This window comes from Canis lupus, unplaced genomic scaffold (genome assembly GCF_011100685.1).
Source record: "Canis lupus familiaris isolate Mischka breed German Shepherd unplaced genomic scaffold, alternate assembly UU_Cfam_GSD_1.0 chrUn_S2230H2430, whole genome shotgun sequence".
NCBI lineage: Eukaryota > Metazoa > Chordata > Mammalia > Carnivora > Canidae > Canis > Canis lupus.
Genome location: NW_023331116.1, coordinates 23,519 through 49,878, shown reverse-complemented (window position 1 = coordinate 49,878; position 26,360 = coordinate 23,519). Strand labels below are relative to the sequence as shown.

Genomic DNA, 26,360 nt, shown 5'->3' with positions numbered 1-26,360 from the left:
CACTCTGACAATCTCTGGGTTCCAGGCTGAGGATGAGGCTGATTATTACTGCTCATCCTGGGACAGCAGTCTCAGTGCTCTCACAGTGCTCCAGGTCTGTGGGGAAGTGAGACAAAGACCCACTTACCCATCTGCAAAGTGAGTGAGCACCCCAGCAGCTACCTGCTTAGGCTCCCCCTTGGTTTCTGCTCATTCTTCAGTTGATACCCTAGGCCCAGGTGCATCTGGGGGACCCTCCTGGGAATGGAGACTCCTTCACGTCTCTGACCTCAGAGTCACTCAGAGTAGCCCATTGTACACAGAAGGTGTCAAATGAAAGAGACAGTTTTGTCCTCAGGATCAGGGACAGGTTCTTTTAGGCTAGTGTACATTCACTTTTCATCTTCTGATTTCTCAGTAAATGAAACACCCTTAGGTCATGAAGCTATCATGGTCCTTCAGCCCCATCCCTGTTCTGCTGATGCACATGTCACATCTTTTTGCAGCTGGGATCATTATTGCCTTAGCTTCAACCAAATGACTAGTTTTCCTTATTATTTGTTGATTGCATGGATCACATAAATCAATGCCACAATCAAAATTATAAAAGGTATAAAAAAAAGCTTTCCAGAGAAAAACCACCATGTGCTGTTTATGGAAACTTTATGCATAATGAGCAACCCTGAAAGCAATAAAAAAATTTACACACTGATTTTTATACCAGCTGTTTATAAAATGATCAGACTTGATGTAATGAAGATGTCCTCAAACATGATGTATATTAATAGAGGGTGATATTAGTCAATATTTAAAGAAAATAAGTTCTCAAGTCCTAAAATATGCATAAGTATTAACTGCAAATTTCTTTGGAAGAACATACCACAGGCTACACTCCACATCATTGGAATCTCATTGTATTTTGGAAGAGGTGGGAATCTAGAGGTCCTAAGGAGGCCAGGTATTGACAGCAGGGGGAGGAAGGAGGAGGGTGAGTGTGTGAGGTGACTGCATTCCTGGTGATGTCAGTCTCCTACAGGGCCCATTGAGGGCGGCCACACCACTGCTGTGTTGTCACAGCTCAGTAAACTCTACCCCAGAGCGACAGCACCTTTGTACAGACAGAGAAGGTCATCTAGGAGTCTGGGATCCATGATGGAGCTGACAGGGTGACATCATCCCATCCACTGCTCAAGGAGGTGTGACCCCCTGTCCTTGAAAGGGGGAGGATAGGAGGGAGGGGTTCTGAGGGAGTTTGAACAGGCAGTTAGAAAAGGGAGCAAAGAAACTTCACATGAGCCCCTTAGTCCAGATGTCAGAGTGTGTCCCCGGGGGGGGGGTCAGGCATTGTGATGTGTCAGAGCCGTGCCTGGAATTGAACCACGACCTCCGTGGTCACAGAGGGTGGGATCCAGCGTTGTCCCTTCAGGAACAGAAGGTCTTGTGTAGTGAGGGTCTCAGCCTCTCCATAACCAATGTCAAAGTCGGATCTGCCCTTGTGGATCTGGTGATGACTGCAAGAGGTCCTTCAGCTACAACACAGGAAACTTTGAAAAATAGAGCTTGGTCATCTATAAACCTGTAATTATAGCACACACCTGGGGCCACAGACAGAGGAGATCATAGAGACAGAGCGAGCCTGTGGTCTCCCCACCAGGAGTGTGGACAAGGCTCCGCACAGAGAAGGAGCTGGGGTGAGACACAGAGAGAGACCAGGCTTCAGGGACCCTAGTGGAGTCCATGGGGTCAACATCCCTGATGTCCTTGTCCATGTGCTCCCTGCCCTGGGGATCGTGCTGACCCTGAGCCTCACTCTGATCCTGGAGAAGCAGTGGAGCAGTGGGGACAGTTGAAGACAGTCCCCAGGGAGGAGGCACAGCAGGTGATTCTGAGACATTTGGGTTCATGAGGTGCAGCCTTAGGAAGGCTGGTGTGACTTGTTATGGCCTGTCTTCCATGCAGAAGGGGTCAGGACCCAGAGCACGGGAGGCAGGGGGCTCTGCTCTGGGTTCCTGTCCCCTCATCAGTCAGGGGGTACCCAGGCTGGGGCAGCAGGGGACTGGGGCTCTTCCCCTGGGGTCCATGGGGTGCTGGCCCTAGAAGGCAGTTCCTGCGTGTGTCTAGGTCCAGGGCCCACCTGCTGTCAGCTCCAGGCCCCCACAGCTCAGGAGGATCCTCCAGGGCCCCTCCATGACCAAAATCAGGGAGAGGAATTTGGGGCGGAATTGTTGACCAGGATATATTCTCCTCCTCCCAGTTGCAGAAGGGATGAGAGAGCCCCCAGCTCTGCCTCCCTGTGCTTGAGGTCCTGGGGATGTGCAGGTGGGTGCAGAAGTTAGGGTTCATCTCCACCCCCACTTCATTGTGCCCACTGTCCCAGGTACTGCAGCCTGACCTTGGACATTCAACTCATGCTCCTCCCTGAATTCTCCTCCCCCTGGGGTGAGAAGGTCTGCAAACATCCCCCTAACAAATGCTCACTCCCCTCAGCCTTGCCTGCACATTCCCGTGGGGTTCCAGGGACACTGCCTCCAGGACTCCTGTCCCCCTGCTGCACCTGGGGAGGAGGCTCTGGGTCTGTCCCAGGCTACTGTCCCCCCTTCCCAGTCACACCCACCCTGGGGCCTGCTCACCAGGCCTGCACACCAGCCTCAGGCCATGGGCCTTGCTCCTGCTGCTCAAGGTCTGGGGCCCCCATTTCTGAGCTAGGAATTCAGTGTTTGTGCTCCTTCCCCAGATCTTCTACTCCTTCATGAACAGAGAATCCTCTCCCTGCCTGAGGCTCCCCTGTACTGACAGCAGCACCCTCTCAGGGGCCTGTCATAGTAGAGACCTTGGTTCACACAATCCTCTTCCTCCTTCTCTCCCTGCCTTCCTCCTGCTGCACAGGCCTGAAAGGCCCCTGGGAGCACAGCTGCTTGCATCCCTACCTGCTGTGTCCCTGTCTCAGTTGCTCTGCCCTGACAACTTGATATCTTCAGTCTTGCCCTGTCCTCTCTGCCCACCCATCCAGGGAGGAGATCCCCAAATGAGGGGATCTCACCAGGGAGGTGACCCAAATGTCACCAGGTGCTGGTGCTTCTGTGAAATCACTGCCTTCCATCCTGTTTGAGGATCCTTATGCCCTGCTTTGATTTTCTCTTCTATGACTCTTTGTGCAGGACACGGTTACTCCTCTCTTGAGATGAACTTGAAAGGCGCTCCAATGAGGAGCTCCCGAAATGTCCCACAGGTGGGATAGGCTTAGTCTTTTGCATGACTTTTATTTTGTAGACATTCCCACAGTCACAGGAGTGATTATAGCTGGATGACTGTTCCCTCCATGTGGGAATCTCTCAGCCACAGACAGTGTATCCATGTTCCTTGCATCAGACCCCACATGCTGCTTCATACAGTCTTTCATGTCACAGGTGAGTGTTGGTGACACAACTCTGGATGTTAACCTCAGGACACTGAGGACCCTGAGTGGGACATGTAACCAGCAGGTGGCACTGTGCATCTCCTGGGTCCAGCAGGGAGACCCTCCCAGCTGGGGGAGGCCCTGGACCTCAGGGCTGGGCAGAGGCTGAGACCCCAGCACCCTGGTGCCCTCAGGGCCTGGCAGAGACTCCTGGGCAGTGTCCTGTGGGGTTCCCACAGCTGCTTCCTCCACCCATCCCTGTTTCCCACTCTGAACAGAGCCTGTTCTCAGCCTTTTTGTCCTCAGGTCCTACCTCTGATCCTGAATCAGTAATCAAGTAGAGTCTGAGAGTCGGGCAGAAGGTGCAAAGTTGCATAAAAAGCACTTTCATTTCTCTGGGTCAGCAGTGAGATATGACACTCCTGGGACAGGCCAGTCCCACTGTGGTGGCAGGGTCTTCAGAAACATGGGGTAGATACCTGTCCTCCTGTTCCTGTCTCTTTGGTCAGGTAGAGACAAAATCTGACTTCTGGGGGAGCTTCCAAGATGTTAACAGCCCCCACAACTGAGAAGCTTCTGGCAAAATGCTCTGTCACTCATGCATGTCCGTGTTTGTAGGTACCCTGTCCCAGCCTCTGCTACCAGCCACCCCCGTCTCTGTGTCTCCAGGCACTAAAGCCAGATTCTGCACCCTGCGTAACATGAAAAGAGAGGTAGGACACAGGAAGAGGGAGAAGCAGTGTCCCTGCAGGGAGCACGATGTGGGACTGGATCCAAGGGCCCAAGGATCATGCCCTGAGACAAAGGCAGATGCTCATCCACCGAGCCACCCAGGAATCCCAACAAAGACTTTAAAAACAAAAATCTCGGACTTCCTCCTCTTGTCTCTCCTTTACTACACACACTACATGTTTCACATATCATACTATTGTCTTTTTTTAAATAATAAATGTATTTTTTATTGGTGTTCAATTTACCAACATACAGAATAACACCCAGTGCTCATCCTGTCAAGTGCCCCCCTCAGTGCCTGTCACCCATTCACCCCCACCCGCACCCTCCTCCCCTTCCACCACCCCTAGTTCTTTCCCAGAGTTAGGAGTCTTTATGTTCTGTCTCCCTTTCTGATATTTCCCACACATTTCTTCTCTCTTTATGTATACAATGGAATATTACTCAGCCATTAGAAATGACAAATACCCACCATTTGCTTCATACGATTGTCTTAAATCCTACGTTTTTTTAGGTTTTGTTTTGTTTTCTTTTTTTCTTCTTTTCTCCAAAACCAGAAATTCTGTAGGATGTGGTACCTACTGGGTGTTCTACAATGTATGTCAATGCAGCACTTAATTTCTCTGTCCAGAGATTGTGTCACATGCACAGGATCAGAGCTCAGTCCCTGGACACGGCTACGTTCTTTGATCCCAACAGGAAGGAATAGCTTACCTTCTGTCCAACTTGGGTAAGAATCAGGAGTTCTCATGATTCCCTCCTCAGATTTGATTAACTTTGTAGAGCAGCTCACAGAACTCTGGGAAACTCTTTCTTCTGTTTGCCAGTCCATTAAAGGATCTGATAAATGAGATAGGTGAACAGCCAGGTGGAGAGACACCTAGGGCTAAATCTGGGAGTGACTTATGTGTAGTAGCTTCTCTGCCTGTGAAGTTGGGATGTATCACGCTCCTGGAATGGATGTGCCTACCCTCTTGGATCTCATTCCCTCTTTCTCAAGGATGAGGCTACACAGGTGTATTTTCCCAGCCTCATACCAGGGCTTGATCTCTCTAGGGACCAGCCCCATCTCTCTAGGGAGCCACCCAGGAGCCCACACAGAGTGCCTTCATTCAAACAAAGATGCTCCCAGTGCTCTTGTCACTTAAGAATTGATGATGGTTTCAGGAGCCAGGAACCAGGGGTAGTCTTGACTGTAATTTCTAAGATCTCACAATAAGATGTCTCAATTGAAAATGGCGCCAAGACAGTCAGGCTCATACCCACATCTCATGCCATAAAATCTGACTCTTGTGTGACTGAGGACACAACCATAGCCCGTATGTTAACAACCACCTTGGTCACAGACAGAATTTCAAAGTCTAAAATAGCTGTCCATGATCCTTATTGTTAACTGTTTGAAGAAATGAATAAATGGTGGAAGAAGGGACACATCCCAGTATAGAGCTTTCAAGTAACAGGTGCATGCAGTTAGCACTGTGGGATGTTAGGAATGATCTCCCCTCATAAAGTGTGGACAAAGTCACCAAATCAAGAAGAGTCTGAAAAAGTGTCACAGTGAGAGATGCTTAAGGAGAATTCAGAACTAAATGTTGCAAAGAATCCTGAACTGGATCTGAGAAAATCAAAGGGAGATAAGGAAAGCATGCCTAGGAGAAACATGTTTACTACTGCATTATATTCTGAAGATATTGGATTCTTACTGAAGATCCTGGATTCCTTACGAAAGTTCCAACAAGGGATGCCTGGGTGGCTCATCAGATGAGTGTCTGGCTTCGGCTCAGGGTGTGCTCTTGCAGTCCCAGGACCCAGTCCCACATCAGGATCCCTGCATGGAGCCTGCTTCTCTCTCTGCCTGTGTCTCTGCCTCTCTCTCTCTCTCTCTCTCTCTCTCTCTCTCCCTCCCTCTGACTTTTATAAATAAATGAAATCTTAAAAGAAAGAAAGTTCAAACATGAAATCTGGGAATACTCCCTGAGTTCATACAGTTATATTTGCATGTGACTTTGAGGAAATGCAAATTTCTGTTCAGGGATAACCAGGTAGTCAAAATATCTGAGTAGGAATTTAAAATAAATACTGGTCTTGCCAGGATATAGAAAATACCCAATGAGAAATTAAGGTGGGGAAATAACAAAAGGAGCAAATGATAAAACCTGGCACAAAATCCCAACAAGAAATATATGACACAGTTATGCACAAACACCCACTTTACTCAGAGAAACCTATGACTATAGAGAAAAAAGATAATATTATTCACCAGTAAATGTTGAGTCTATATGATTAAATCACTTTCTTATATCACAAAGTCTATCTGAATCTAAGGATGTGATCTATTACATATCTTGCAAATTTTTACCAAACTGTGATCTTTGAATCATGGAGCATTTTCAATCCTAGAATATGTTCATTTTATTCTGATGTCCTGAAGAACCCTTACAGGACATTCAAACAGGGTAAATAACAAAAGCCTGTAAACTGTCCCCTGGCAAGTGGCATCCAGCATGGCACTATGTGTCCTTCAGCTTTTTCTAGAATCTCATGTGGGAGTCACCGGCCTTTCAGTTGTTATGCTGAAGGGTAAACACAAATGTGCCATTTATTTTGCCCAATGATAATAGTGTTTTTCTTAATAATAAATTTATTTTTTATTGGTGATCAATACGCCACCATAGAGAATAATACCCAGTGCTCATCCTGTCAAGTGCCCCCCTCAGTGCCTGTCACCCATTCACCCCCCCCAGCCCTCCTCTCCCTTCCACCACCCCTAGTTCTTTCCCAGAGTTAGGAGTCCTTATGTTCTGTCTCCCTTTCTGATATTTCCCACACATTTTTCCTCCCTTCCCTTATATTGCCTTTAATTATTATTTTTATTCCCCAAATGAATGAGAATATAATGTTTGTCCTTCAATTGTCTAATTTCACTCAGCATAATACCCTCCAGTTCCATCCACGTTGAAGCAAATCGTGGGTATTTGTTATTTCTAATGGCTGAGTAGTATTGCATTGTATACATAAACCACATCTTCTTTATCCATTCATCTTTTGATGGACACCGAGGCTCCTTCCACTGTTTCGCTATTGTGAACATTGCTGCTATAAACATCAGGGTGCAGGTGTCCGAGCGATTCATTGCATCTATATCTTTGGGGTAAATCCCCAACAGTGCAATTGCTGGGTCGTAGGGAAGGTCTATTTTTAACACTCTGAGGAACCTCCACACAGTTTTCCAGAGCGACTGCACCATTTCACATTCCCACCAACAGTGTAAGAGGGTTCCCTTTTCTCCACATCCTCTCCAACCTTTGTGGTTTCCTGCCTTGTTAATTTTCCCCATTCTCACTGGTGTGAGGTGGTATCTCATTGTGGTTTTGATTTGTATTTCCCTGATGGCAAGTGATTCAGAGCATTTTCTTTTTTTTTTTTTAATTTTTTTTTATTTATTTATGACAGTCACACACAGAGAGAGAGAGAGAGAGGCAGAGCACAGGCAGAGGGAGAAGCAGGCTCCATGCACCGGGAGCCCGATGTGGGATTCGATCCCGGGTCTCCAGGATCGCGCCCTGGGCCAAAGGCAGGGGCCAAACCGCTGCGCCACCCAGGGATCCCTCAGAGCATTTTCTAATGTGCATGTTGGCAATGTCTATGTCTTCCTCTGTGAGATTTCTCTTCATGCCTTTTGCTCATTTCATGATTGGATTGTTTGTTTCTTTGGTGTTGAGTTTAATAAGTTCTTTATAGATCATGGAAACTAGCACTTTATCTGATACGTCATTTGCAAATATCTTCTCCCATTCTGTCGGTTGTTTTTTAGTTTTGTTGACTGTATCCTTTGCTGTGCAAAAGCTTCTTATCTTGATGAAGTCCCAATAGTTCATTTTTGCTTTTGTTTCTTTTGCCTTCGTGGATGTATCTTGCAAGAAGGTACTGCGGCTGAGTTCAAAAAGGGTGTTGCCTGTATTCTCCTCTAAGATTTTGATGGACTCTTGTCTCACATTTAGATCTTTCATCCATTTTGAGTTTATCTTTGTGTATGGTGAAAGAGAGTGGTCTAGTTTCATTCTTCTGCATGTGGATGTCCAATTTTCCCAGCACCATCTATTGAAGAGACTGTCTTTCTTCCAGTGGGTAGTCTTTCCTCCTTTATAGAATATTAGTTGCCCATAAAGTTCAGGGTCCACTTCTGGGTTCTCTATTCTGTTCCATTGACCTATGTGTCTTTTTTTGTGCCAGTACCACACTGTCTTAAAGACCAGAGCTTTGTAGTACAACCTGAAATCTGGCATTGTGATGCCCCCGCTATGGTTTTCTTTTTTAAAATTCCCCTGGCTATTCAGGGTCTTTTCTGATTCCACACAAATCTTAAAATAATTTGTTCTAACTCTCTGAAGAAGGCCCATGGTATTTTGTTTTGTTTTTTGTTTTTTGTTTTTTTTAATAATAAATTTATTTTTTATTGGTGTTCAGTTTTCCAACATACAGAATAACACCCAGTGCTCATCCGGTCAAGTGCCCCCCTCAGTGCCCATCACCCATTCACCCCCCCCCCACCATCCTCTCCTTCCACCACCCCTAGTTCATTTCCCAGAGTTCGGAGTCTTTATGTTCTGTCTCACTCTCTGATATTTCCCACACATTTCTTCTCCCTTCCCTTATATTCCCTTTCACTATTATTTATATTCCCCAAATGAATGAGAACATATAATGTTTGTCCTTCTCCGATTGACTTACTTCACTCAGCATAATACCCTCCAGTTCCATCCACGTTGAAGCAAATGGTGGATATTTGTCATTTCTAATGGCTGAGTAATATTCCATTGTATACATAAACCACACCTTCTTTATCCCTTCATCTTTTTTTTTTTTTTTTAATTTTTTTTTTAATTTTTATTTATTTATGATAGTCACAGAGAGAGAGAGCGAGAGAGAGGCAGAAACATAGGCAGGGGGAGAAGCAGGCTCCATGCACCGGGAGCCCGACGTGGGATTCGATCCCGGGTCTCCAGGATCGCGCCCCGGGCCAAAGGCAGGCACCAAACCGCTGCGCCACCCAGGGATCCCTATCCCTTCATCTTTTGATGGACACTGAGGCTCCATCTATTGAAGAGACTGTCTTTCTTCCAGTGGATAGTCTTTCCTACCTTTTCAAATATTAGTTGACCATAAAGTTCAGGGTCCACTTCTGGGTTCTCTATTCTGTTCCACTGATCTATGTGTCTGTTTTTGTGCCAGTACCACACTGTCTTGATGACTACAGCTTTGTAGTACACCTGAAATCTGTCATTGTGATTCCCCCAGATATGGTTTTCTTTTGTAAAATTCCCCTGGCTATTCGGGGTCTTTTCTGATTCCACACAAATCTTAAAATATTTGCTCTAAACTCTCTGAAGGAAGTCTATGGTATTTTGATAGGGATTGCATTAAACGTGCAAATTTCCCTGGGTAACAGAGACACTTTCACAATATTAATTCTGCCAATCCATGAGCATGGAATATTTTTCCATCTCTTTGTGTCTTCCTCAATTTCTTTCAGAAGTGTTCTATAATTTATAGGGTATAGATCCCTTTACGTCTTTGGTGAGGTTTATTCCTAGGTATCTTAGGCTTTTGGGTGCAATTGTAAATGGGATAGACTCCTTAATTTCTCTTTCTTCAGTCTCATTGTTAGTGTCTAGAAATGCCATTGATTTCTGGGCATTGATTTTGTATCCTGCCATGCTACCAAATTGCTGTATGACTTCTATCAATCTTGGGGTAGAGGCTTTTGGTTTTCTATGTAGAGTATCAGGTCATCGCGAAGAAGGGAGAGTTTGATTTCTTCTTTGCCAATTTCAATGCCTTTAATGTCTTTTTGTTGTCTGATTGCTGAGGCTAGGTCTTCAAATCTATGTTGAATAGCATGTGTGAGAGTGGACATCCCTGTCTTATTCCTGATCTTAGGGGAAAGGCTTCCCAGTTCTTTCCTGTTGATAATTATATTTGCAGTGGGCTTTTCATCGATGGCTTTTAAGATGTTGAGGAATGTTCCCTTTATCCTTGCACTCTGAAGAGGTTTTGATCAGGAATGGATGCTGTATTTTGTCAAATCTTTCTCTGCATCTAATGAGAGGATCATATGGTTTCTTGGTTTTTCTCTTGCCTATATGATGAATCACAATTTGTTCCTTTAAATTTGTTTGTTGCGGTTCAATTTGCCAACATATAGCATAACACCCAGTGCTCATCCCGCAAGAGCCCCCCTCAATGCCCATCAGCCAGTCACCCATACTCCCTCCCAAATCCCCTTCCACTACCCCTTGTTCATTTCTCAGAGTTAGGTATCCTCTCATGTTTTGTCACCCTCACTAATATTTTCACTCATTGTCTCGCCTTTCCCCTTATTTCCCTTTCACTAAGTTTTGTATTGCCCAAATGAATAAGACCATATAATATTTGTTCTTTTCCAATGACTTATTGACAACAAAATTGTAATCAAAATTCTGTAATTTGGATTACAATTCAATGTCAGAAAGCTAATTCAGTAGCACAATTATAAAACTATTGGTGGCTCTGGAAAAAAAAGCATAAAGGATTCAAGAGACTACATGACTGCATAATTTTGATCTAATCAGGCTGAAATTAAAATCAATTAAATGAGATGCAATCCAAACTGGAGGTCCTAATGACAAGGGTTAACGACGTCGAAGAAGGAGTGAGTGACATAGAAGACAAGTTGATGGCAAGGAAGGAAGCTGATAAAAAAAGACAAAACAATTAAATGATCATGAGGAAAGGTTAAGTGAAATAAACAACAGCCTCAGAAAGAAAAATCTACGTTTAATTGGGAATCCAGGGGACGACGAAAAGGATAGAGGAGCAGAAGGTGTCTTTGAACAAAACGTATCTGAGAACTTCCCTAACATTGGGAGGGAAACAGGCATTCAGATCCAGGAGATAGAAAGATTCCACCCTAATATCATAAAAATAAAATCAAAATTCAACACCTCAAAATTCAATAGGGAAACTTGCAAATTGCAAAGGTAAAGGGAAAATCCTTAAAGCAGCAAGAGACAAGAAACCCCTAACCTTTATGGGGAGAAGTATTAGGTTAAGTGGAGATATCTCCAGAGACCTATCAGGCCAGAAAGGGCTAGCAGGATATATTCAGGGTTCTAAATGAGAAGAACATGCAGCCAAGAATACTCTATCAAGCAAGACTCTCATTTAGATTAGAAGGAGAGATAAAGAGCCTCCAAAATAAGAAGAAATTGAAAGAATATGTGACCAGCAAAACCAACTCTGTAAGAATATTAAAGGGGACACTGAAAAAGAAAGAGGAAGTTCAAGGAAACAATCCACAAGAACAGGGACTGAATAGGTATCATTATGACACTAAATTCATACCTTTCAATAGTAACTCTGAATGTGAATGGGCTTAATGACCCCATCAAAAGGCGCAGGGTTTCAGACTGGATAAAAAAAGCAAGACCCATCTAATTGCTGTCTACAAGACACTCATTGTAGACATAAAGACACCTGCAGCCTGAAAATAAAAGGTTGGAGAACCATTTACCAATCAAATGATCCTCAAAAGAAACAGGGGTACCATCTTTATAGCAGATAAATTAAAGTTTATCCCAAAGACTGTAGTTACAGATGAAGAGGGACACTATATCATACTTAAAGAATCTATCCAACAAGAGGACCTAACAATCATGAATATTTATGCCCCGAATGTGGGAGCAGCCAAGGATATCAATCAATTCATAACCAAAGTTAAGACATACTTAGATAATAATCACTTATACTTGGTGACTTGAACACAACGCTTTCTATTATCGACAGATCTACTACTAAAGCACAACATCTCCAAAGAAACAAGAGATTTAAATGATACATTGGAACCAGATGGACTTCAAGATATTTACAGAACTTTACATCCAAATGCAAGTGAATACACATTCTTCTCAAGTGCACATGGAACGTTCTCCAAAATAGACCACATATAGGTCATAAATCAGATCTTAACCAATACCAAACATTGAGAACATCCCCGGCACATTTTCAGACCATAATGCTTTGAAACTAGAACAAATTCACAAGAAGTTTGAAAGGATTTCAAACATGTGGAGGTTAAGGGCCATCCTGCTACACGAAGAAAGGGTCAGCCAGGAAATTAGGGAAGATTAAAAAACATTCATGGAAACTGATGAGAATGAAGATACAACTGTTAAATATACTTGGGATAACAGCAAAAAGCAGTCCTGAGGAGGAAATACAACGGAATACAATCATCCATTCAAAAAACTGGAAAGAACTCAAATACAAAAGCTAACCTTGAACCTAAGGAAGCTGGAGAAAAAACAGCAGATAGATCCTACACCCAGAAGAAGGGGAGAAATTAATAAAGATTATAGCAGAACTCAATGAAATAGACCAAAACTGTGGAATGGATTAACATAACCAGGAGTTGATTCTTTGAAAGAATTAATAAGATTGATAAACCATTAGTCAGCCTTATTAAAAAAAAAAGAGAAAACACTCAAATAATAAAATTGTGAATGAGAAAGGAGAGATCACACCAATACCAAGGAAATACAAACAATTTTAAAAAGTTATTGTGAGCAGCTATATACCAATAAATTAGGCAATCTAGAAGAAATGGATGCATTTCTAGAAAACCACAGACTACCAATAATGGAACAGGAAGAAATAGAAAATGTGAACAGGCTGAGAACCAGGGAGGAAATTGAAGCAGTCATCAAAAACCTCCAACACAAAAGTCCAGGGCCAGATGGCTTCCCAGGGGAATTCTATCAAACGTTTAAAGAAGAAAACATACCTATTCTACTAGAGCTGTTTGGAAATACAGAAAGAGATGCAATACTTCCAAACTCGTTCTATGAGGCCAGCATCACCTGAATTCCAAAACAAGACAAAGACCCCACCAACAAGGAGAATTATAGACCAATATCCCTGATGAACATGGATGCAAAATTCTCAACAAGATATTAGCCAATAGGATCCAACAATACATTAAGAAAATTATTCACCATGAACATGGTCACAGTAGCTTCTTGAAAAGAAACATCCATGAAGGCAAGATAAACAAAAGCAAAATGAACTATTGGGACTTCATCAAGATAAGAAGCTTTTGCACAGCAAAAGAAACAATCAACAAAACTAAAAGCATCCTACAGAATGGGAGAAGATATTTGCAAATGATGTGTCTGATAAAGGGCTAGTTTCTAAGATCTATTAAGAACTTATTAACCTCAACACCAAAGAAACGAACAATCCAATACTTGAATGGGCAAAAGACATGAACAGAAAACTCACAGAGGAAGACCTAGACATGGCCAACAAGCACATGAGAAAATGCTCCGCATCACTGACCATCAGGGAAATACAAATCAAAACCACCATGAGATACCACCTCACACCAGTGAGAATGGGGAAAATTAACAAGGCAGGAACCCACAATGTTGGAGAGAATGTGGAGAAAAGGGAACCCTCCTGCTCTGTTGGTGGGAATGTGAACTGGTGAAGCCACTCTGGAAAACTGTGTGGAGGTTCCTAAAAGAGTAAAAAAATAGACCTGCCCTATGACCCAGCAATTGCACTGTTGGGGATTTACCCCAAAGATGCAGATGCAGTGAAATTCTGGGACACCTGCGCCCTCAGTTTATAGCAGCAATGTCCACAATAACCAAACTGTGGATGGAGCTTTGGTGTCCTCAAAAGATGAATGGATAAAGGAGATGTGGTCTATGTATGCATTTGATATTCCTCAGCCATTAGAAACGACAAATACCCACCATTTGCTTCGATGTGGATGGACTGGAGGGTATTATGCTGAGTGAAATAAGTGAATCGCCGAAGGACAAACAGTGTATGGTCTCATTCATTTGGGGAATATAAAAAATAGTGAAAGAGATTAAAGGAGAAATGAGAAAAAATGAGTGAGAAATATCAGAAAGGGAGGCAGAACATGATAGAATCCTAGCTCTGGGAAAAGAAACAAGGGGGCCATGGTAAGGGATGTGGGCAGGGGGTGGGGGTGACTGGGTGACGGGCACTGAGGGGGGCACTTGACTGGATGAGCACTGGGTGTTATGCTATACGTTGCCAAATTGAACTTCAATTAAAAAAATTTTTTTAATGTCCAGAGCAGTTATGGGTGCCCCTAGATCCCTTCTGTGAAGGACTCGGTGTATTTTTTCTGTGACATCTCTCTGTTTTCCAGATCTCTCCTTGCTCTGAGGGTCCCCATGGGCATTGAGCAGCATGACAGCATCACCACCCCCTGTTTTCACAGAATCAATGTACTGATCACCCTCAGGCCCACACTAGAGCCTTCAGGGAATGTCATGGCTTTCCTGGTGACAGGAGCACTGTTATACTGAGTGTCACTGGTATTACTTGTTGATGGGGATTATGCTTCTTGGAGATTGTATAGGGAAGACCCTGATTTCTGGAGTGAGAGGGAAGCCTGGAAACTGCAGAGACACACTCTATGAGAGAATAGGAGAGAGGGGTGTCAGAAACACGTACACACACACACACACACAGACACCTAGAATCAGAAAAATCTACATGTACACTCACTACACCTATCCTTCAGAGGCCAAGCATGAGGACACAGGTCCACTGTCCCTCTTATGCCTTCTCCACCCTCTTGGGTTATTTCCTTCCAAACCCATCCTCACAGCAGGCTTCCTGTAAGACTGCAAGGTCCTGGAGTCTGGAGCCAAAGAAGGCCAGGTCTGGAATGTCACTTTCAAAACCAGGATGGAATTGATACAAGGATGATTAATTTGGAGATCAACTCTGATAATACACCCTGTGAAAAGGAAGATTGAGTCTTGTGCAGTGGGAGATGTCTGTCCATTTTCACCCTGAAGACACAAGTCTCACAGCTGAAGGGTCTTCAGGTTTCAGGAAGCACAGCACAGAGGGGACCCCATAGTCACTTTTCCTGCCCCTCCACTTAACAGACATATCTCACTGTGCCCAGGGTCCCCTGGGGCCTTCCTGGGGTGCCCTTGAGGGACCATTCTTTTTTTTTACATTTTTTAAATTTGTTTTTTATTTGGTGTTCAATTTACTAACATACAGAATAACCCCCAGTGCCCGTCACCCATTCACTCCCACCCCCCCGCCCTCCTCCCCTTCTACCACGCCTAGTTCGTTTCCCAGAGTTAGCAGTCTTTACGTTCTGTCAAGGGACAATTCTTAAAAGAGTTAATGAATGTGACTTCATGGATATAGGGAAAGTGGTGTGGCTGAGTCAATGTCCTGATGGGTTTAGAAACAAACATTCTCAAAAACCAAGAAAAATAGTTGGGTGTTGGGAAGCCCAAGTGGATCAGCAGTTTACTGCTGCCTTCAGCCCGTGGCCTGAACCTGGAGGCTTGGATCCAGTCCCACATCCGGCTGCCTACATGGAGCCTGCTTCTCCTTCTGCTTATCTCTCTCTCTTTCTCTCTCTCCCTCTCTCCCTCTCCTCTCTCTCTCAAAGAAATGGATAAAATTTTAAAAAAATAGTTGATGTGTGTGAAAATAAAAATCCACACTCTCCTGTGCCAATTATGTCGACACTGACCTTCTTTGGGGTTCCAGTGATGCTGAAGATGAAAAATTAAATACACCAATAGTTCCTATGTGTTAACACCCTCAACACATGAAAGAACATCCATGTGTGGGAAATAAAATAATATCATTGCCATGTTACAGAGATTGCCCCCAGGCTGGTGGGGTGGTGCAAACTACATCTGGGGATGAGATCAGGAATCAGATGATGACAGGATTCCATGTTGGTCCAAGTTCTGCTACTTCTGCCTAGAGATGGACCCTGGAAAGCAGAAATGGCACCAAGAGCATTGTTATTTTTTTCTGAAATCTCACGTGGACACAGAGTTCAGAACTGAAGAGCCAGAGACACTGGAGCATGAGGAACAAGGGGGATGGAGAAAAGAGGAGTATGGAGGTGGGAGGTGTTGTCAGGGAGTCTGAAGAAGTTGTGCCTATTTGTCAGTTGGTTCAGATGAAGGGGAAATTGTGTCTGTGATCAAGATGAGTGTTAACATACAGTCTATGGTTGTGTCCTCAGTCACACAAGAGTCACATTTTATGGCATGAGATGTGGGTATGAGCATGACTGTCTTGGCCCTATTTTTAGCTGAGATACATTATTGTGAGATCTTAGAAACTACAGTCAGGTCTGGTCCTGGTTCCTGGCTCCTGAAACCCTCATCAATTCCTAAGTGACGAGAGCCCTGGGAGCATCTTTGTTTGAATGAGGGTACTCTGTATGGTTTCCTGGGTCGCTTCCAGATGGGGCTGGTCCCTAGAGAAATCAAGAGCTGGTCAGAGGCTGGCAAAATTCACTTGCCTAGCCCCATCCTTGAGAGAGAGGAAATGAGCTCCAGCAGGGTGAACACATACATGCCAGGAGCGTGATGCATCCTACTTCATCAGGCAGAGAGGCTCCTACACATAAGTCACTCCCAGATTTAGCCCTAGGTGTCTCTTCACCTGGCAGCTCACCTATTTCATTTATCAGGTCGTTTAATAGACTGGAAAACAGAATAAAGTATTTCCCAGAGTTCTGTGAGCTGCTCTAGCATGTTAATCATATCTGAGGAGGGAATATTCGGAACTCCTGATTCCTACCCAAGCTGGAAAGAAGGTATGGGTAAGCTATTCCTTTCTGTGGCATCAAAGAAGGTAGCTGTGTCCAGGGACTGAGCTCTGATTGCGTGCTTCTGACACAGTCTCCGGACAGAGAAATTAAGTGTTACATTGACATATGTTGTAGAACACCCAGTAGGGACCACATCCCACAGAATTGCTTGTTTCAGGGAAAGAAGAAAAGAAGAGGAAACAAAACAATACAAAAGCCTAAAAAACAGGATTTAAGACAATAGTATGATATGTAAAACATTTAGTGTGTGTAGTAAAGGAGAGACAAGAGGAGGAAGTCCAAGATTTTTGTATTAAAAGTCTTTGTTGGGATGCCTGGGTGGCTCAGTAGTTGAGCGTCTGCCTTTGGGTCAGGGCATGATCCTTGGGTCCATGGACCCAGTCCCATATCGGGCTCCCTGCTGGGACCCTGCTTCTCCCTCTGCCTGTGTCCTGCCTCTCTTTCACGTTTCTTATGAATACATAAATAAAATATTTTACCAAAGTATTTTTTCTAATTTTACACAGACCCTGGAGTATTTGTAGCTGGGCTCTCTTCCTTCACCTGATTGTGCACCCGGGACACCTGTGGTGCCTCAGTCAACATCAGAATCTGTGCGTCATTCCTCCCTCCTCAGGGACAGGTGTCCCAACACAGTACTCTTCCTGAAAGGACACTCACAGAAGCTTCTCAAGAAAGAGACTCAGAAACAAGGCCTGTGGGCCCAAGGTTTATTGTCTCACATCCTCACTATGTGTGAAACTAAAAGTCATGATGCCATGAGCAGTATCCACAGCATTTGAAAAAGACAGTTTCCTCCTCAAAAAAAATATTCTCTGTAGAGTATCATGTCATCGGCGAAGAGGGAGAGTTTGACTTCTTCTTTGCCAATTTGAATGCCTTTAATGTCTTTTTGTTGTCTGATTGCTGAGGCTAGGAATTCCAGTACTATGTTGAACAGCAGTGGTGAGAGTGGACATCCCTGTCTTGTTCCTGATCTTAGGGGAAAGGCTCCCAGTGCTTCCCCATTGAGAATGATATTTGCTGTGGGCTTTTCATAGATGGCTTTTAAGATGTCGAGGAATGTTCCCTCTATCCTACACTCTGAAGAGTTTTGATCAGGAATGGATGCTGTATTTTGTCAAATGCTTTCTCTGCATCCAATGAGAGATTCATATGGTTCTTGGTTTTTCTCTTGCTGATATGATGAATCACATTGATTGTTTTACGGGTGTTGAACCAGCCGTGTGTCCCAGGGATAAATCCTACTTGGTCATGGTGAATAATTTTTTTAATGTACTGTTGGATCCTATTGGCCAGTATCTGTTGAGAATTTTTGCATCCATGTTCATCAGGGATATTGGTCTGTAATTCTCCTTTTTGGTGGGGTCTTTGTCTGGTTTTGGAATTAAGGTGATGCTGGCCTCATAGAACGAATTTGGAAGTACTCCATCTCTTTCTATCTTTCCAAACAGCTTTAGTAGAATAGGTATGGTTTTCTTCTTTAAACGTTTGATAAAATTCCCCTGGGAGCCATCTGGCCCTGGACTGTTGTGTCCTTGGGAGGTTTTTGATGACTGCTTCCATTTCCTCCCTGGTTATTGGCCTGTTCAGGTTTCCTATTTCTTCCTGTTCCAGGTTTGGTAGTTTGTGGCTTTCCAGGAATGCGTCCATTTCTTCTAGACTGCCTAATTTATTGGCGTATAGCTGTTCATAATATGTTTTAAAAATCGTTTGTATTTCCTTGGTGTTGGTAGTGATCTCTCCTTTCTCATTCATGATTTTATTAATTTGAGTCTTCTCTCTCTTCTTTTTAATAAGGCTGGCTAATGGTTTATCTATCTTATTAATTCTTTCAAAGAACCAACTCCTGGTTCTGTTGATCTGTTCCACAGTTCTTCTGGTCTCGATTTCTTTGAGTTCTGCTTGAATCTTTATTAACTCCCTTCTTCTCTTGGGTGTAGGATCTATTTGCTGTTTTTTTCTCTAGCTCCTTTATGTGTAAGGTTAGCTTTTGTATTTGAGTCCTTTCCAGTTTTTGAATGGATGCTTGTATTGCGATGCATTTCCCCCTTAGGACTGCTTTTGCTGCATCCCAAAGAGTTTGAATGGTTGTATCTTCATTCTCATTAGTTTCCATGAATCTTTTTAATTCTTCCTTAATTTCCTGGTTGACCATTTCATCTTTTAGCAGGATGGTCCTTAACCTCCACGTGTTTGAGGTCCTTCCAACCTCTTGTTGTGATTTAGTTCTAATTTCAAGGCATTATGGTCTGAGAATATGCAGGGGACAATCCCAATCTTTTGGTATCGATTCAGACCCGATTTGTGACCCATATGTGGTCTATTCTGGAGAAAGTTCCATGTGCGCTTGAGAAGAATGTGTATTCAGTTGAGATTGGATGTAAAGTTCTGTAGATATCTGTGAAATCCATCTGGTCCAGTGTATCATTTAAAGCTCTCGTTTCTTTGGAGATGTTGTGCTTAGAAGACCTATCGAGTATAGAAAGAGCTGGATTGAAGTCACCAAGTATAAGTGTATTATTATCTAAGTATTGCTTCACTTTGGTTAATAATTGACTTATATATTTGGCAGCTCCCACATTCGGGGCATATATATTGAGGATTGTTAAGTCCTCTTGTTGAATAGATCCTTTAAGTATGATATAGTGTCCCTCTTCATCTCTCACTACAGTCTTTGGGGTAAATTTTAGTTTATCTCATATAAGGATGGCTACCCCTGCTTTCTTTTGAGGACCATTCGAATGGTAAATGGTTCTCCAACCTTTTATTTTCAGGCTGTAGGTGTCCTTCTGTCTAAAATGAGTCTCTTGTAGACAGCAAACAGATGGGTCCTGCTTTTTTATCCAGTCTGAAAACCCTGCGCCTTTTGATGGGGGTCATTAAGCCCGTTCACGTTCAGAGTTACTATTGACAGATATGAGTTTAGTGTCATCATGATATCTATTCAGTCCTTGTTTTTGTGGACTGTTCCACTGAACTTCTTCTTAAAGGGGAATTTTAAGAGTCCCCCTTAAAATTTCTGGCAGAGCTGGTTTGGAGGTCACATATTCTTTTAGTTGCTGCCTGTCTTGGAAGCTCTTTATCTCTCCTTCCATTTTGAATGAGAGCCTTGCTGGATAAAGGATTCTTGGTTGCATGTTCTTCTCATTTAGGACCCCTGAATATATCCTGCCAGCACTTTCTGGCCTGCCAGGTCTCTGTGGAGAGGTCTGCTGTTACCCTAATACTCCTCCCCATAAAAGTCAGGGATTTCTTGTCTCTTGCTGCTTAAGGATCTTCTCTTTATCTTTGGAATTTGCAAGCTTCACTAATTAGATGTCGAGGTGTTGAACGGTTTTTTATTGATTTTAGGGGGGGGATCTATTTCCTGGATCTGAATGCCTGTTTCCCTTCCCAGATTAGGAAAGTTTTCAGCTAGAATTGTTCAAATACATATTCTGGCCCTCTGTCCCTTTTGGCGCGCTCGGGAACCCCAATTAAACGTAGGTTTTTCTTCCTCAGGCTGTCGTTTATTTCCCTTAATCTATATTCATGGTCTTTTAATTGTTTGTCTCTTTTTTTCCTCGGTTTCCCTCTTTGCTATCAACTTGTCTTCTATGTCACTCACTCGTTCTTCCCACCTCGTTAACCCTCGTCGTTAGGACTTCTAGTTTGGATTGCATCTCATTCAATTGATTTTTAATTTCTGCCTGATTAGCTCTAAATTCTGCAGTCATGAAGTCTCTTGAGTCCTTTATACTTTTTTCTAGAGCCACCAGTAGCTGTATAATAGTGCTTCTGAATTGGCTTTCTGACATTGAATTGTAATCCAGATTTTGTAACTCTGTGGGAGAGAGGACTGTTTCTGATTCTTTCTTTTGAGGTGAGGTTTTCCTTCTAGTCATTTTGCTCAGTGCAGAGTGGCCAAAAGCAAGTTGTATTGGGAAAAGAGAAAAAGAGAGGAGAAAGAAGGAAAGAAAAGAGAAAGAGAAAAAAAAGAACCCCCCCCCCCCCCCCCCCCCCCCCCCTCCTCCCTCCCCCTCCCCCCCCCTTTTTTTTTCCTCCCCCCTCCCAACAACCAAAACAAAACAAAACAAAAAAAAAAAGAAAAAGAAAAAAAAAAAAGAACCACGGGGGAGTATCTTCTGATTCTGTGAACTTTAAGTCCCTTGGCTTCTCCTGGATGTTGTCCGTCTAGCTGGTGTTCTCGGGGAGGGGTCTGCTGTGCTGATTTTCAGGTGTTAGCAGTTGGGGGAGCTGCTGTGCCCCTGCCTGGTGCAGGGCTCAGTGGGGGTTGTTTACCCCGTGAGGGCCGCAGGAGGAACAGCCCCAGTGGCGGGGCCAGGTCTGGAAACCTGGATTCAGCTCCGGCAGGAACTCCGTCTGCAGGGCCTGGAGGCTCCGGGGCGGGGCCGCTGATCTGCTCAGCTCGGGGCAGGAGCGTCCTTGCTGTCCTGGGCCCTCCCGGCCTCTGCCTGTCCTGGGGGAGGCGGGATCCTGGGCTGTGTCCCGGCGCCCTGTGCTCCGGTCTGCGCTGGTGGATTCGCGCTCCCGGGCCGCACAACCCCTCCGCGGAGCCGCCGCCCAAGCCCCTCCGAGCTGCTCCTGGAACCGCGCAGCCCCCTCCGCAGGGAGCCTCTTCCTCTGCCCAAGCCCCTCCGAGCTGCTCCCGGGCCGCACAGCCCCCTCTGCGGAGCTGCCACCCGAGCCCCTCCAGCTGCTCCGGGTCCCGCCGGGTCCCGCCGTGCGCGCTGCAGCCCTTAGGGAGCTCGGCGCACTCTCCTGGGTGCGCAGTTGCTCTTTTACTGTCCCAGGGAGCCCGAGGGCATCCCCTCCCTCCTTGGTCCTGCTCCAACTCCCTGCGTGCCCCTTTCCGCCCGGGAAGGTCGGTGCAGCTCCTGCTCCTCCGGGAAGGGGCTCTCCTGTCCTGGGGACACTCGCCCCGGCCTCAGCCCGGCTCCTCGCGGGGCCCCTCCCCCTTGGAGGCCTTTGTTTCTTTATCTCTTTTTCCCCCCCCGTCTTCCTACCCTGATAGATGCGCGAACTCTTCTCACTGAAGCATTCCAGCTGGTCTCTCTTTAAATCTCAGGCCGAATTGATAGATTTTCGGGATAATTTGAAGGTTTTCTAGGTAATTTGGTGGAGACAGTGATTTGGGGACCCTACTCTTCTGCCATCTTGCTCCTCCCTCCTGGAGACCAAGATTTAGGTCAAAAGTAAGTCTTATCCAATATCATGCCAAATAATGGACATGACAGGGAATATCAGTTGTGAAGAAAGGTATCAACCCATCTCAGCTAAGGTTCCAGAGCTCAGGGAATGACCAGGAAATCCAGGGACACAGGAGTGGGTATCCAAGGGAGTGTTGTGCCCAAGATTGCGAATCCGAGAAAACCACCAAGGAGCCGACACTGATGCAAGTACATGAGGGTTTATTAACAAGTTTGAGCTTGGGTCCAAGTATACCTGACACAGCAGAGCAGGGACTTGGACCCTGAGGGGGGTTACAGCTGGGTTTTTATGGGCTGGTCTAGGGGATTTTCAGAAGGGGTGGAGGAATTTCTTAAGCTCTGTTTACTTTCCAATACGGGACTTTCTGTTTCTGTCAAGGGCGTTCTGAGCTCTGTTCTCACTCTGATATGGGACTCTCTGTCAAGGGTGTTCTGCGGTTTTTCCTGTAAAGTTCAGCTCTTATTTACAGGAGCCTGAGATGGCTATACTTGTGCTAATGCTAAACTTGAGGTGGAATGACGTGAATTTTCTCAGCCTCCACAGGGAGGGCGGCAGGAAACTAACTGGATTGCTGGTGGCAGAGGCTGGACTTCTGCTCTTCTTGGCAACCCCTTCTCACTGACACCACCTTGAGTGAGAAGCTATTTGCTCCTGCACTCAGACTGACCAGGCCTGTATCAAGAGACAAGTAAGACAGGGAGAGATTGTCATAAAACCTCTACATGGCCTTTAGCAGCAGTGTTGGAGGAAGGTAGAACTTGAGATGGTGGGGGACTTAGGTGGGGACAAGCAAGGAGGGAGTCAGACAGGAGTGGAGGGGAGACATGTATCTTACTTCCCCAAGTAGCAGTAGTTCTCGGGGACAAGGTAGTTCAAGCCAAGTGAGCAACACTGATAATAATTCTTCCTCAACCTGGAACCCAGTGGTAAGGTGGCCATGCTGACAAACCAGTGGCAGAAGAGCAGGCTGTAGCCTGGAAGCTCAGTCAAGACTGTGCTAGCTCACAACTCAGGGCTTCTCCCGGAGAGCTCTTACTATAGTAACATCCGTTTCACTGCTTTTCCCTCCGCAAAAGGGGATTTCTACATTTGAGTCTTCACAACAGATTCATGCACACAGGGATTTGCAGCAAATACTCAGATTCCTCCTCCCCACACATCCAAGCCATCCCCCCCTACCCACCAATGTTGCAAAGCTCCACAGTGTACCAGGGGAGAGGAGGCCACAAGCAGGCACTGGGGGATCAGGAACAGGCCTTCACGAGGATGCCCATGGTCCTGAGTGGTGTCAGCTGTAGCAAGTCACATCCACAGGACTACTTCACCCAGTGTCCCTGGAGCAGGTTCAGGTTTTTACAACATTTCAGAACCCCAAATCCCCCATGCCTAACCACATCACTAATGTCACAAATGTGCCTCAAGTACACAGCTCTGTGCCTGGAATTCCTCCTGGGCCTGGTTCTCCCACAGCATCTCACATCCTAGTACCTCATCCTTGGGACTCAGTGAGCCATGGCCAGTCCTGAGAAAAGGGGCCTGGGGGGGGCGAGGAGGTCTCTGCTCTGATGGTTGGAAAGGCAGAGACTAGCTGAGGAGATCTTTCAACCTGCTGGGATGGGCCCAGTGCTCTGACTATTAAGTAGACATGCTTTGGGAAGAGAAAAGAACCACCCAGTCAACATGCTCTAATTTTCCAGTTGGATCACTAGGAATATTTTTTATCTTTTCCTTGCCAGTTTTTATTTCTTCTGAGAGTTCAAAAAGGTGGAATTATAAATTAGGAGGAAGGACACGGTGATCCAGAATCTACTTCCAATAAAATCAGTGTGTATTCCCATTCTGTTAAATTGGGGGACAGACACATTCGAAGGCTGTAGGCAGGCTGAGGTGTTGCCCCACATCCTCCTATGTGTGTCCCTGTGACCAGGACCACTGCGCCAGATTGTACAGTAAGAGTCAGCCTTATCCTCAGGCTGCAGCTCAGAGATGAGGAGGAGCCTGCATCTGCCTAGGTGTCATTGGATCAAGAGTAGGGCTGGAGACCTCGAAGCCTGGCACATTTAAGGAGCTGCTCAGAGGGGGGCCTTTCACATTCATCTCAAGAGAGGAGTAACCCTGGTCTGCACAAAGAGTCATACAAGAAAAAAAATCAAAAGAAGTTATGAAGATCTTCAAATTCAGATGAGAGTCAGTAACTTCACAGGAGCAAGACCACCTGGTGATGATGGGTCAGGGTAACAGGAGGGTGGACAGAACAGGGCAGGATTGAAGAAACTCTGCGCTCAAGGCAGAGCAAATGAGGAAGGAACATAGCAGGTGGCGATGCAGGGGGCTGTGCTTCCAGGATCCCCTCAGGCCTGTGCAGGAGGAAGAAGGGGGAGAGAAGGGAGAAGAGGATGGTGAGAACAGGGGTCTCTGCTTTGATGGGCCCTACAGAGGATGCTGCTGTCACTGCAGGGAGGGCTCAGGGAGGGAGATGTTTCTCTGTGCCTGAAAGAGTGGAAGATCTGGGAAAGGAGCACAAACTGATTTCCCAGCTCAGCATTGGTGGACCCTGACCTTGAGCAGCAGCATCAGTGCCCACAGCTCGAGGCTGGTGTGCAGGCCTGGTGAGCAGACCTGGAGTGGATGTGCTGTGTAGCAGGTCAGGATCATGAGACTGAACTTTGGGCCCCCTCTCCAGGTGCAGGATGGGGGACAGGAGTCTGGAGGCAGCATCCCTCAGTCCAGGCTGTCTCCCAAGGCTTTCCCTGCAGTGTCTTTGCAGTGTGTTGCGTAGTGGATCCTGCCATCTGCTGTGGGTCTCCAGGGATGAGCCACTGTGTCTGATGAGGTGAGACATGCCCCTCTTTGTCTCCCCCATGAGATTGTTCCAAGGAGGGCTGAGGACAGTGAGCATGTGTTAGGGGGGGTGTTTGCAGACCTTCACACCCGATGGGGAGGAGGAGTCATGGAGAAGCATGAGCTGAATGTCCAAGATCAGGCTGCAGTGCCCAGGACATCAGGTATCATGAAGAAGTAGGGATGGTGAAAAACACCAAACTTTGCATCCTCTTGCAACCTCCCCAGGACCCCAGCCACAGGGAGGCAAAGCTGGGGGGTCTCTCTCATCCCTTCATCCCCTGGGGGAGGAGCACTGCATTCTGGTGACTGCTCAAAACCCCCACTACCTCTTCTTGATGTCTGTCATCTGTAGGACCCATCTAAGGTCTGGGAGTCACGGGCTGATAGCAGGTAGGCCCTGGATCTAGACACATGCAGGGGCTGCCTTCCCAGCTGAAAGTATCCAATGGACCCCTGGGACAGACTCCCAGTCCCCTGATGCCCCAACCCTGGTCTGCCCTGAATGAGATGAGTTGACAGGAGCCCAGAGCAGAGCCCCCTGACTCCAGTGCTGTGGGTCCTCACGCATTGTGCATGGAGGACAGGCCACACTCAGGTCACACCCAGCCTTCCTGAGGCTGCACCTCATTGTCCCAAATGTTTAGAATTCCCTGCTGTGCCTCTTCCCTAGGGAAGGTCTTCAATTTTCCCCACTGTCCTGATTCTTCTCTAGGATTAGAGTGAGGTTTGGGGTCAGCACATCCACAGGGCACGAAGCACATGGACCAAGACATCAATGATGCTGCCGCCATGGACTCCAGTGTGGGTCCCCGAAGCCTGGTCTCCATCTGTCGCTCTCTATCTCTCTCTGTCTCTTTCTCTGACCCCAGCCCCTTCCTCTGTCAGCTGAGCTTCTGTCCACACTCCTGATGGGGAGGCCACAGGTTCGCTCTGTCTCTACGATCTCCTCTGTCTGTTGCACCAGGTATGTGCTATAATTACAGGTTTATAGATGATCAAGCCTTACTTTTCAGTTTCCTGTGTTGTAGCTGAAGGATGTCCTGCAGTCGTCACCAGAACCACAAGGGCAGGGCCCGACCTTGACATTGGTTATGGAGAGGCTGAGACCCTCACAACACAGGACCTTCTGTTCCTGAAGGGACAACCCTGGCTCCCACCCTCTGTGACCATGGAGATCAAGGTTCAATTCCAGGAAAGGGTCGGACTCATCACAAAGACTAACACCTCAGTCCAGGTGACACACTCTGTCATCTGGACTATGGGCTGATGTGCAGTTTCTTTGCTCCCTTTTCAAACTGTCTGTTCGATCTTCCTCAGGTCCATCCTTCCTAACCTCCCCCTTCAGGGACATGGGATCACACCTCACTGGATCAGTGGATGGAATGATGTCACCTGTACCCCATCATGGATCCCAGACTCCTAGGTGACATTCTCTGCCTGCACGAAGGTGCTGTCGGTCTGGGGTAGTTTACTGAGCTGTGAAAACACAGCAGTGTGGTGTGGCCGCCA

The 26,360-nt window shown here is 45.8% G+C and overlaps 1 long non-coding RNA gene across 2 annotated transcripts; it reads left to right on the top strand.

The window, feature by feature from the left end:
* Window positions 1-1,658: 1,658 nt before the first annotated feature.
* Window positions 1,659-26,306, top strand: LOC119879051. Of its 2 annotated transcripts, XR_005387307.1 has the most exons (4): window positions 1,659-1,858; window positions 3,250-3,386; window positions 25,880-26,085; window positions 26,169-26,306. It is a non-coding gene; the product is annotated as an uncharacterized LOC119879051 (long non-coding RNA). The 2 variants fall into 2 exon arrangements; XR_005387308.1 differs by lacking the exons at window positions 25,880-26,085; window positions 26,169-26,306 and adding an exon at window positions 3,995-4,018.
* The last annotated feature ends 54 nt before the right edge of the window (window positions 26,307-26,360 follow it).